At 36.3% G+C, this 12,304-nt stretch overlaps 2 protein-coding genes across 4 annotated transcripts in view; one reads left to right on the top strand and one right to left on the bottom strand.

Moving 5' to 3' along the window:
- The window catches only part of SERPINI1 (serpin family I member 1), an 83,603-nt gene extending 77,149 nt beyond the window's left edge, over positions 1 to 6,454 (bottom strand). Inside the window, exon 1 of one of the 2 annotated variants that reach the window (XM_081301136.1) lies at positions 5,878 to 6,454. The gene's annotated coding sequence lies outside the window, so the exon portion shown is untranslated. The remainder of the gene's footprint in view (positions 1 to 5,877) is intronic. The other variant, XM_081301137.1, reaches the window with a different exon arrangement.
- Positions 6,455 to 6,752: 298 nt separating this feature from the next.
- The window catches only part of PDCD10 (programmed cell death 10), a 43,624-nt gene continuing 38,072 nt past the window's right edge, over positions 6,753 to 12,304 (top strand). Inside the window, exon 1 of one of the 2 annotated variants that reach the window (XM_081301138.1) lies at positions 6,753 to 6,907. The gene's annotated coding sequence lies outside the window, so the exon portion shown is untranslated. Of the gene's footprint in view, positions 6,908 to 6,982; positions 7,451 to 12,304 lie in introns of those variants that run through there. The other variant, XM_081301139.1, reaches the window with a different exon arrangement.

Genomic DNA, 12,304 nt, shown 5'->3' with positions numbered 1-12,304 from the left:
TCTAGAAAAAAAATGTCTATTGTTTTATATCATTGGGCCTAAACATTGTAACTGAAAACACTTGTAATTGATGCATATTTTAAAGCTAATTTTTAAATTGATAATCATTTGGGGCCATATAACATGAATAAAAATTTGCTTTGAAGATAATTCTAGATAAGATTCTTTTCCATCTCTTTCAAAATATTGATTTTATGTTACAAATGTCAACTAATCTGTTATATTTTAAAAAACATGAGTAGCTATTAGGCCTTTGTAACTTTAAGTTGTGCCTTTCTTAAAGAACAGAAATTTTAAAATACAGGGGGAAAACATTTTATGACAGGTTAATTTATGTATCTTGTGTCCAAGACCTCATATTTCAAAAAAAAAAATGTTTTCTGAATTACCCCAAGCAAATATTAAACCGTTTTGTATGTAGCTGTAAGAATAAAGGCTTTGTACAAATTTCATCTGGTATTAAATGTAGAAGAATTTATGATGTAAGATACTATTTAAATTGCCTTAAACATAAAACAAGTGATTTAATATCTGTAAGCAATTTAGGATACTATGTAGAGGTTTCTTAACTGCAAGGCTGAACATACCTTAAAACATTAATTGCTTCAATAATTTTAAATTGCTTTGTCAAGTACACAAGTAAATGCTCCAATGCCTTAACTCAAGAGAATGGCAAAAATTACATTTCATAACATACTATCTGTAGCATTCTATCAAGAGGTGAAAAAAAACAATAAAATTAACTAGCTCTTCAAATTACACAGAGTTAAAAAAAAACCCTCAAATAGAATAACAAAATTTAGATTATCAAGAAAATTACAAAAGAAATAACAAGTGGGTAAAACATCAGAAGTTTTCCAGTGAGGTCTTTGAGTTCCATTTTAAAAATAAGTAAATTAATTAACAAACAAACCCAAGATGTTAGGGGAGCTGATAGTTACTCATTGAATTGTCAGACTGTGCTTTAGAAATCATGTTGTGATATTTGAGCTCCTGTTACTGGTAACTCTGGAACTAAATGTTACCTGGGGAAAATAATACACTTAGGAAAATAGGGTTATTAAATGAAAGTGAGTTTCAACCTCCTGCCTTGCCACACTAAATTAAGAGCTCTGAGATGCTCAGAAGCTCCTTTCCCAGGCTAAACCAGAAGGGGGCCCCAAAGCAGAGGCTGCAGCCTTAGGAGCCAGGCAAGCTTCAGTAGTTAAATAGTACAGAACACAGCACTGGACACAGTTAATTCCAAGCCTCAAAACATATTCTTTCCCTGACAGGGCTCAAAGATAACAAGTATGATGTAATTCAGGTTTAATAAGCCTTAATAAGACCCCAAAAGCAAGAATGTCACTAAAATTAGAACACTGAAGACGAGTTAAATAGTAGTTAAGATAAAGCCTCATGTTACATTTATCTATTTTTCTGGAAGTCCTCTATTTCTATATGTTAGGAAAAAAAAGTCATAGAAAGAGTATCTGTGAGGGGGAAATGTTACTTAGAAGAACATTTTTAAAACAGCAGAATTCTACAAGCAAGGAGAGAAAAGGAACCACGCATAATGCAAAAGGTAGTCAATGAATAAATTCACATTTAAAACACACATGCAAGGTTATAGTTAATGACAATATTTGCTCTACTCATTCAGAAATCCAACAACAGAGAACAATATTTATATATTCAATATGCAACTGTTGTGGGCAGAGGGCTGAATCTGGTAATATAAAACATTTGTCTAAGAAAAATTCATTTTTTATGGTTATACTTGTTTGTAAAATGATTCTTCATTATAGCTTGCCAAATAGCTGAACAAATAGTTACCATCTACCAAGTTCAGATTTTGTATAAGGCTCTCAACATATAAATTCAGGGAAACTTTTATAAGATATACACACACACACACACACACACACACACACACACACACACCAGGAAGATAATTATGAACTCAGCTAAGACACAAAGCATTGTGCTAACCATTAAGAATAATGCCAAAGGAACAGGAAGACAAAGAAGAGTAATCATTAGATCTAAGATAAGTCACATCTATCTGTATGTTAGTAAAAATATTAAAAAGCAAAAGGCAGTTAAATTCCTGCTATAATTAATTTTATTACTAACAACTACTTAGAACTAACTAGAATTGTCCAGGTGTTAAGTAATAAAAGAAAATTCATACTGAATTTTTAATTTTAACACTAATCAGATTAATTTGTTTCTGGAATGTGAAATCAAAACCAATAAATGCCCAACTCTATGCATTTTAAACAAAATTCGCGTGACTTCTTTTCTTCTTTTTTTTTTAATCGGTGGGGGGGCAGTGGTTAGAAAAACAAGAATTCAGTTTTTATAATAAAATAATTTTTTAAAGATAAACATCAACAAAGGTATGTCTCAAGGGATGTAAGGTTAAACAGAGGTGAGCCATTGGCTTCCCTAGCTATAAAGTGAAGAACTTAGGGGTCTCTGATAGGAAGGCCCTTTCTCCTCACCCACATTCCTTACCTTTGGGATGAATTTAGAAACCCTGACACTCAAAAGTTGTAGATAAATCTTTGCAGCCCATACAGTCTAAATCAAACTGGGCTTAAATAACATTTCTGCAAAGCTAATTAAAACAATGACATTCTCAGAAGAGTTAATATACAATAATCATTCTTTGAGGTACACTGAATCTTGTGTATCAAAGTATTTAATGTGCACATTAAAAAGTATTGGCCAATAATGCTAATTCATTAAGCATTATTCTTACAAAGCAAATTCTTAATGCTGAGCATGATATAAGACTAAGGATCAATGGGAGACAGAAAAGAAGTACATGGTCTTCAGGCACTAATAATCAAGTCACCTAAAAACACAAATACCAAACTTTAAGAACTAAATTCTAGAAACCTTAGAGGTAAGACTGAAAAATAAAGCAAAACTCTTATTTGAATATAACAACAGAAATTTGCTCAGCAGGATTTAACCTTAGGAATTTGCATAAATAAGTAAATAAACAGATTTTTAATCATCTTTATTGGCTAGTTCAAGTAACTTTTATTAAAGGATAAAACAACATTTAAGTTTTTGCTTCTTTTTAAAATTTTGTCCAAAGGATAGTTGTCAATGTACATAATCTTTTATACTTTAATAATACATGTGTCCTCAAATTCTAATGAACTAATGTCTTGACTTCAGTGTATTTAACTGGAGAAAAGTAACATCTGCACTATGGATACAGAAATTAATGATAGAGAGGGAAAGATCATATTATCACTTATAAGTATTTAACAAAAAAATAGCAAAAACTTTTTCCTCTCTGGTTAAGGGTACTTTTTAAAGGTAGTTTTCTTCATATCTATCCCCGCCTTTCACTGCACCAAAATCATTCGGTCTTGAACCTTTAAGAATTGCTCTTTTGTGTCACATGCATCAGTGAATCATTCTGTTAAAAATCCATGCTATCAATTATTTTTTACTCAATAGGCTTTAAAGTAGAATTTTAAATTTATAGAAAAGTCCAAAATATAGTGTAATTTGAAATTACCAAGTCTTTTGGTTAGAGAACAATCATCTCCAGAGCAATTTCCATTCAAGAGAAATATTCTGCACTGTGTTGCTTCTTTCTCATCATATATTCACTGACAGCCTTACATCTGTAGTAAAACTTAAGAGCCCAATAAATAATACGATTTTCAAACAGGGAGTATTATGCATAAAATTAATGTGCTTTCTCAACACCAATCAAGAAAAGTCTTCAGATTATCTGAGATTGAATGTGAACACCAATTTAAGTGAGTGAAAAGAATCCAGGTAACAAAGAGCCAACGATTTTCTCCCACAAAAAACAGGGTCTTCTCACTCCTTAATGATACAGAAACCCAGTCTCTTTCATTGACACACTTAAAAGGATCTAAATCTTAAAAACAAGAAAACTTGGCACTTTCATACCACAAACTCATTCATTCCTAATGAGATTCTAGTCTTATGATACCTTAGAGCAGAAGACCTTACAAACAAAGCTCAGATTCAAAGTATATCTGAATTTCAATTGTTTTGTTACAAATCATCTTCTACCCATTTGCTTGTTTATTGATTGATTCTCAACAAGACTTATTGCTAGTACTATAATTAACTGTTATTATTACATGGGGAGGGATATAACCTAGTGACAGCAAGTATTCCATTTCTAAAGCCCGAGAATCTAAGACTCTGATTCAGGACAATACACTTCATCATACATAAGAGCATACACAACTTCCCAAGCTTCACCAAAGCCCTAGTGGTTTTTCTCCCCAAATCATTTTCACAAGGTCACATCAGCTATTTGGATTAATATATTCTCTAGTGATGTAGCAAAGATACAATGTGATCCTTGCCTTGGCTGCTAAGTTTAGTGGCTACTGTTGCTTTTTCTTTCTTTTAACCTCTTTGCAGCTTTTAATACTTACCTGATCTGCTTGAAGACAATCTAAAAGTAGCAGTTTTTCTAAGATTTGTCTATCTGTGTATTCCTCTGGTGTTTAAGAACATGGGAGAGGAGGAATGTACACTGATATATTACTTAAACTTATTCATAGTAGCACTCGGTGGAACTAAACTTTAAGCTATGAGAATACCTTTGAGCCATTTCTTTTCAAAAAGGAATTATGTGTATATACAAAAGTAAAATCCAAAATCCTAATCAAGAATGCATTAATACAGAAGGTAATGACTATCTTATTGAATCTAGTAAAAAAAATCAAAATTAAAGTATTCAGACTCTGAAATATTCAATTGTCACAATGAAGGCATTTCAAAACAAAATATGCAGCAATATGCTATGATTAAAAGCCCTATAATCTAGGAAACTCTGTAATAAACAGAAAATTAAAATAAAGTAGACAAATGGATTCTTACCAAGTTTCTAATAAGAAAACGCTGTAATCCTGACATAGTGAAACAAAGGCTGGTGAGACTTTCATGTTGACCTAACATTTCCATTGATAGGTACCATAATTACATCCAAAGGAATACACACATGGTTTAATACGAAGAGTATTATTTTATGACGCTATCTTTATTTAAAATTGGAGCCCATTATAACACATACTAAGAGTAATCATTTAACATATACTGTCTAAACAGAGGAAAGAACCTCACACAGCTTTTCTTATACTCATGTTTTTAAAAATGTACAAATGTTACTGGACAGAAATGAGAGAATAAGGAGCAGCAATGAAGTACACCATATGTTCCCACTGTAGGCTGAGTCCAGGTCTTTGTTTCAATATCCCAGAGCCACTAGAAAGAAAGCTAAGTATCTATCCATTAAAATATATTTTCACGTTTTTGCTGGCAAAAGTTATACTTATGATAGGTTCAGTCAGAATCCATCCTATCCTATTCCTGCTTACATTTGCTTCTTTAATCCTGATCTCTTGCAATTCTAGGGACCTGCAATACAACCACCCTGGATAACAGGTCGGAAGCAGAATAATCTTTAAAATCAATGTGAAGAATAGACACCGAAGAAGAATGCAAAGTTATTTTGAAATAGTTCTTAAGTAATTTTATATCAAAGACACAATTCTTGCTTTTTAACAGCTACGCACCTATCCAGATATCATCCACCTTGTCCTCAATTAGCAGGATTTCCCTCAATCTTGAGATCTCCCAGTTTTAACGGTGCAACTCAAACCAAAAACACTAGCCACGCCCTTTATACTCAGGGTCAAGATACCTTTTGCACACCCCACCCCCGGCCGCCCAAAGTCCAAAAATGTACATCGTTCACCCGAAGGGGACTGTACCGGTTTTCTAACCCAACGCAGACTGTTTTAGCTGTGCCTTGATACAATTCCTATTAGGTGCTTTCTCCCGGGCAGTGTGCGGACGCCGGGAAGAAGCACCCACGCTTACCTCCCACACACCTTCAACCCCTGGCGGGATGCGGGAGCTGATGCTCGGAAGATTGCACTCCACTCAGCTCTTGTTCCTGTTCTGGTCTCTCCCGGGAAACTACAGTCCAGGCTGTGCTTCAGCTTCTACTGGGACTCAAGCTCCGCCTCCCCCTCTTCCAGTTGGCGAATTTGGCAGCTGTTGCTCCTCCCCCTTGCTGTTCCGGCTGCTGCCGATGCTGGAGGCGGCGGGAAGCGGCAGCCGGTGGCCGGTGTAGCTTCCCGCTCCCTGCACTTGTGCAGCAGCTCTGCTCTGCCTCTTCCCTTTCTCAACGGGCCCCCTCTCCCCACACTCAGTGGCCTCACACCTGGAGTTGGCCGCCCCTTCTAGGTGCCCCTGCAGGGAGTCCAGGTTCAGCCTATCCCTCCCCAGTCCGTGGGTTTGGTTGCTTGGTGTGCCTGGGGCTTTGCTGCTCGTAGGAAGCTGCTCTTTCGGTTGGGGCGCGTCCCCACACCACACCCTCCCTCCACACCAGCGAGTTCCTTGAGGCTTCCTCTCCGCCCGCGTTGCTCACTCAACCCAGCTGCCCCACGTTCCCCGCGTCGGGCCCCCCACCCTCTTCCTTCCTCTGCTCCGCTAGCCCAGCCCCTCCATGGGTGAGGCGCCTGCGGGGCTGACAGTGCGCCCCGATTGGCGCAGGTGAGAGCTGGCCCCGCCCTTCCCCTCTTTTCTGTGCACCCTCTCTCTTCATCTCACCTCCTCCCGCAAAGGCAGGGAACTCTCTTACTATTGGCTAGCAGTGTCCCCACCCATCGCCCTGGGCTCCGCCGCTTGGTTTGCCGGGAAGTGTAGTCTTTCGAGTGCAGGAATTGCTAGTAACGCCGGCGAACGGGACTACGAGTCCCCATAGAGCGCTGCGCGACTCCGGCTGGGCAGGATTCCGGACAACGCCTGGTTCCTCTCGGGTCCTTCCGGCGTCGCCGGAGTGAATTGATCCGGGAGTTGAAGAGGGCTCCAAAGGTGGGAAGTGAAGTCAGTGCCTCAGTTGCCGGTAAGGTGTGACTGTTCTGTCCTAATCACCGTAGCTCCGCACCGAGTAAAAAAGGTCAGGTCACTCGGGGACCGTGGCTGAAACACTCAGGCTTGGCTCTGGAAGGCGGAGCGGACGGGGCTGGGAGCGGGGCCCTATGGGCGTAAGTGAGGTTACCCTACGCGAGTGGCGTAAAGCGGGTTTGTAAATGCCGCCTGCCCCGCTGGGGCCTGAACGCCTCCAGGAAGTCTCCTCTCGGTGGGGGCGGAGGGGAAGGGCGAGGTTGGTCTCTCTGGCCCAGGGAGCGAGGAGAGGGCGGATGTGCCCGGGGTGGGGTCCCCTAAAGGTGTGGCTTGGGGGAAGAGAGGTAAGGCTGCTGTTTCCCCCCTTGCTTTATAAGCAGGCTAGGGAAGACTGGAGGAAGGAAAGGGTGCTTGGGAGTCTGCTCTTGGGGTGATCAGGGTTATGCCCTTTGAGGGGAGAAGAGCGCTGAAGAAGGAAGAATCAAATGTTGACAAATCTACGGATTCAGTTCCAGTTTTAAGATGTGGCCCCTTTGAGGAGGTAATCTGTCCCTAAGCAGAAAAGCTTGACCCTCTTAGGTGTAATACCTAAGATATATTTAGTCCTGAACTGTATTCACCACGCTTTCACTTTGGGATGCTGATAAGGAAACTGAGGGAATAAATGACGTGTCCAAGGTCACACACACAGAGACAGATCTTCTGAATCTAGTCAGAGTGCAGGTTCTGAACCAGAACTGCTGTCTGAGAAAAAAAAGTGTGTTCTTTGGAAGGAGTGGGGGAAGTTGCAAAGTAATAGTATTTTATGTATTTCTAAGAAGCCATTTGTAAGGTGAAGAGTTTTTTTTTTTTTTTAAAGTGAGGTGAAACTCCCTCCTCATTAAAGGATTCTAACCTTTTAGAAAAATAAAAAGAAAGGATCAGTGAATTGGAGATTTTTTTTTCTTAGAGAGCCTACTTCCACAGACCATTTTTAAGGGTGGGTAATGTTTAGCAGTTAAAATAATACTCCTTTTTCTTCCTACCTTACTCATTTTGTAAAACCGAGAGCAGTTGGGTTGGAATTCCTTAACAGAAGTTATTTTACACATTTTGTTTTCAAACAATGCAACATCAAGAAGAGTTTATAGTGCCATTATTAGAAAAGACATGTTGCATTACATTGAGGTAATTTTTTTTGTTTCAGAATTCTATTTTTCCCTCATTTTCTTGACTTCAGAATGTGTGAGAGAGACAGCAATGATGTTTATATTTTTTATTGAACAGAAAGCAGTGCACTTTTTCTAGACTTATTCTCTAGAATTTTTATAGCTCTTGAATGTGTTATTAGATAGTTTTTAAATAGAATTGTAGGCATGTATTCATTGACCTCAAGACTTATTCTTGATAAGTTTATATACACAAAGGCATAAAATTATAGTTACCAGAAAATCAATCATGGTGTATTGTTTTATAAGTTGTATTTTGAATGTACTCTTCAGTTATTAAGATCATCAACAATTTGTCTTAAAAATGAAAAAAAAACCATTTTCTAGGATCAGGTATTCTGCTGTGAATATGGTTTGATTTTAATATGACTTAAAATACAAGGAGAGGTATGATACTACAGAATGAAATAAAATCAGGAAAAATGTAGCATCGTAAGTAAAGTAGTACATAGTATGGAAGAGCCAGCTAAACAAATGGAAAATAATGTGGGGATAACTAGTTTTGTGCTAGATGAAAAAAGGGTGTGGTAGTTTAGGTAGACTGTAAACTGGACATGAGTAAGTGGTGGTATAGCAAGAATATCATTGTATTTTCTAAATGGCAATGTGGACATTGCCTTTTGTTGGGAAAGGCATAAGATGAGCTTGGTATGTAGTTATGTGATGATGGAACAAGTTTTTGAACTAAGAGGAAAATTTGGAAATAAGAAAAATTGATATAAAATACTTGTTCTGAGTACATTAATTTTAATCTTTAATTCAGTGCTACCACTTAGTTCTCTTTATCTCTGAGGTTCATTATAGTTTTGATATTTTGCTTGTTTGGGGATGACAGAGTAATGTTTCTGTTGTATATATCATCCTCAGTCGCATGCTAGAGTTCACAGAAAGATGTGTAACTTGTGTTTTTATTGTGGTTTACAGCCCACCAGTGTCCACATTTGTGGATACCTTTCAGGAGCCTTTTGTGTCATTTTTTTTTTTTATATATCATCTCCTATAGGACTTAGGTTGTCTTTCATATACACCTCTCTCTCAGGGATGTAAAGTCTATAAGAACCGGGGCTATATGTTGTTTATTATTGTAATCTCAGTAGGTAGAATAATTGGATACTGATTTACAAAGAATAGAAGAGGCTCAAGTTGGTCAAATGTCTTGTCCAAGGTCATGTGTCCAGTGATTGGTGAGACAAAGTCATAACCTAATATAGAACTTTAATATTGTGCAATAAAAACTCAGTTCCCTTAGATTATTTATTTTATTTGAGAAAAATACAACATGGCTTAAATATTTAATGCTATGAATCCTTTTAACTTTCATTAATACTGGCAATTTATCTTCTGTGCTTTATGCAGCACTCCATTCTTATCCCCAACCATTCTCATTTACCTTCCTGACTTGGGAGCTTTTTAATATGTTTCATCTCCCTGCCTGGTCTGTATTCCCTTACCTTACAAAATCTGGCCAACTTTCAGTCAGTTTTCAAGTCTCAGTTTAAACCTTGTACCTCAGAGGAGCTTTGACTGTCTTCATCCCAAAACTGTGATCTTCACCATCTCTGCACCTTTTTGCCATCCATATTAGAAACTTATTTACTTCTGTACCTATTTGACAAATATTTATCTTATTCACTAAACTGTAAGTTACCTGAGCAAAGCCTTCTTTCTCATTTATGGGTCTTGCTCTACTACTTACAGAACCTGGCACAAAGTAACTGTTGAATAAATATTTGCTGAATGAATGAATGAATGAATATATTCATGCAAAGTGTCTCCAGAACTCTGCTAGGGACAGAAATACAGAAAAGACTAAAACAGATATGCTTCCCACCTAAGGAGAATTGAAAGATAAGATTTTTCAAATGAACTAAAACATAGGAAATTTAGATTAGATGGAAAGGATTTATTGCCTGAAATTTGGAATATAAATTGTAGAAAGGTGTTTGTTTTTTCTTGGAGATCTCGAAACTCCAGATAGGTAGTTTTCTATGTGGAAATGACAAAGGAGTCATTTTCATTTACAGAAAAATTTCTGTTTAATGACAGTATTTTGGAGAGTTTATTCCTGTTCTGGTTTTTATTGTTGTTGTTTGTTTGTTTGTTTTACAGATAACATTGTTTATAAATTATAGGTGTAGAACAGACTTTTCAATGGACTTTCTTCTTCCCTAATGTTATCTCATTTTTGCCCTCAAAACAATTATTTAGGTACTATTGACACTTTTTAGCTAAGGACACCAAAGATATAAGTAAATTTACTAACTAAACATAGAAAAATTAAATTGCTGGAATTTCCAGCAGAAGATGCCAGAGCCATGGTTTAAATTGATCTGTCTCTGCTTTTTCCATTTTCTTTGTTTTTGTTTGTTTTTAACAGTGCTATTTTCCTGTGAATTTCATCTTTAATATCACTTGCTTCAGACAGGGTGACTTTGGAAAATTGAGTAATTCTTGTCTCAGATAATCTTATATTTTGAGCTTCTTGAGAATTTTCATAATACTTCAGTGGGTCTCAAAGTAATACTTGCTTTAAACCTAGAGACTTACAAGAGTAAAACGATTATCATTTTAAAACATGGAAATAAAATTTCATGGATAAATTGTGTTATGTTTTGGTCTTAGAAACAAATTTTGTAATCTTTTGCAGCACCACACTAATGGAATAAAAAATATACCCAAGAGCTCTGAGTTGCTGTAGTCTGATATTGCTTTCATGGATTTACCAATGCCGTCTCCCACAAGATATTGTCAGAAAGTGACTGCTGATACTTGGCTTTAAAATTTGATCGTGCTGCTAGTTTTCCTTATTAAATGTAAGGCTTTGCTAAGTCCTAAACTTACTTTTAAAAGTCAGACCTAATGTTATTTGAATAAGGATAACAATTTCATATTTACGTAGCATAACCAGAATATGGAAGATAAAACTGAGGTACTGCTTCTTATATGTTTTTGTATTATTAAAGTTATTATGATAAGTCATGTAATTAAGAATTTTAATCCAGAAAATGATTTTTTTCCTGTAAAGTATAAAAGTGATGTAGAAGTTAGTGTGATTTTGTAATTTTTGAAATATAATAAGTTGGCAGTCTCAGAGACTTATGGGATGGATATACACACGTGTACACATAATGTAAAAAATTAAAGCACTTTTATTGTAGTAATTAGAAGTAGTTTATTTACTGAAAGTTAAACAGTGTGGTTTGATGGTTCACTTTGTATGAAGATGGATTTTATTTCATTTAAGCTGCAAAATTTAAATGTATCTTAGATATATCATAATATCACAATTCTGTTTCTCAAGGTCACACTTAAATTTTGGTTATGGGAGACCTGTTTTTGTTTTGTTTTTTAATTGCTCAAAAGTGATTTGAATGAATTTAATCAGTCTTCTACAGTTGCCTAGAATCAGGTGTTTCCTATGGGGTAAATGATTAAAACAGAAAGAAAAGGGGAAAAAAAGGAAATATCGTCTTTAGCAAGTTTATGAATTATTGGGTAACAGCAATTGAAGATACTAAGTTATTATCATTTACTCTGTTAGGCCAGTCCCTTGAAAAGAAATTTGCCAAAGGTAAGTCTAAATTGCATAGTAATGATCCCTTGGGTTATTCACATATATCTTTATTGAATTTACATTACATGTGAAATTGCCTTAAATCTACTTTGGAATGAGCTGGAATCTAATATAATAGCTAACATTCATTGAGCCTTAACTAATTGCCAGGCCTAATAGTAAGCATTTTAAATGGTCTCTATGTAATCCTTACAACAGTGCTAGAAGTAAAGGTACTATTATCCTCAATTTAGAAGTGAGGAAACTAAAGTTAAGAGAGGTTGAAGAGTTTGCCCACGGTCACAGGACCTGTAATTGCTTGGAACTAGGATTTGAATTCCCTAGCTGGCTGATTCAGTAGACCAGGTTTGTAATCATTCCAGTAAATATGTTCATGATTAAAGTCCATTGGAAAACCATTTAACATTGGAGTTACAGTTGCAGAGAAGTTATCTTAGTTTCTAAGGTCAGTGTGGCTGGCATGAATTACTTAATATTCATACTTACTTTTTAAAAATGTATTAGGAACTTAACATAGAATCTAACAATTTCAATACATTCCGTTTTTCTGTAGCATTGGAATAGATTACTGAAGTATCTGATTTTTTTATATATAGAAACTATTGGAAAATAA

The sequence above is a fragment of the Spermophilus citellus genome (genome assembly GCF_964194105.1).
Source record: "Spermophilus citellus genome assembly, chromosome: 7".
NCBI classification, from domain to species: Eukaryota; Metazoa; Chordata; class Mammalia; order Rodentia; family Sciuridae; genus Spermophilus; species Spermophilus citellus.
Note: the sequence above shows the minus strand (reverse complement) of the source record. Positions and strands in the feature narration are given on the sequence as shown.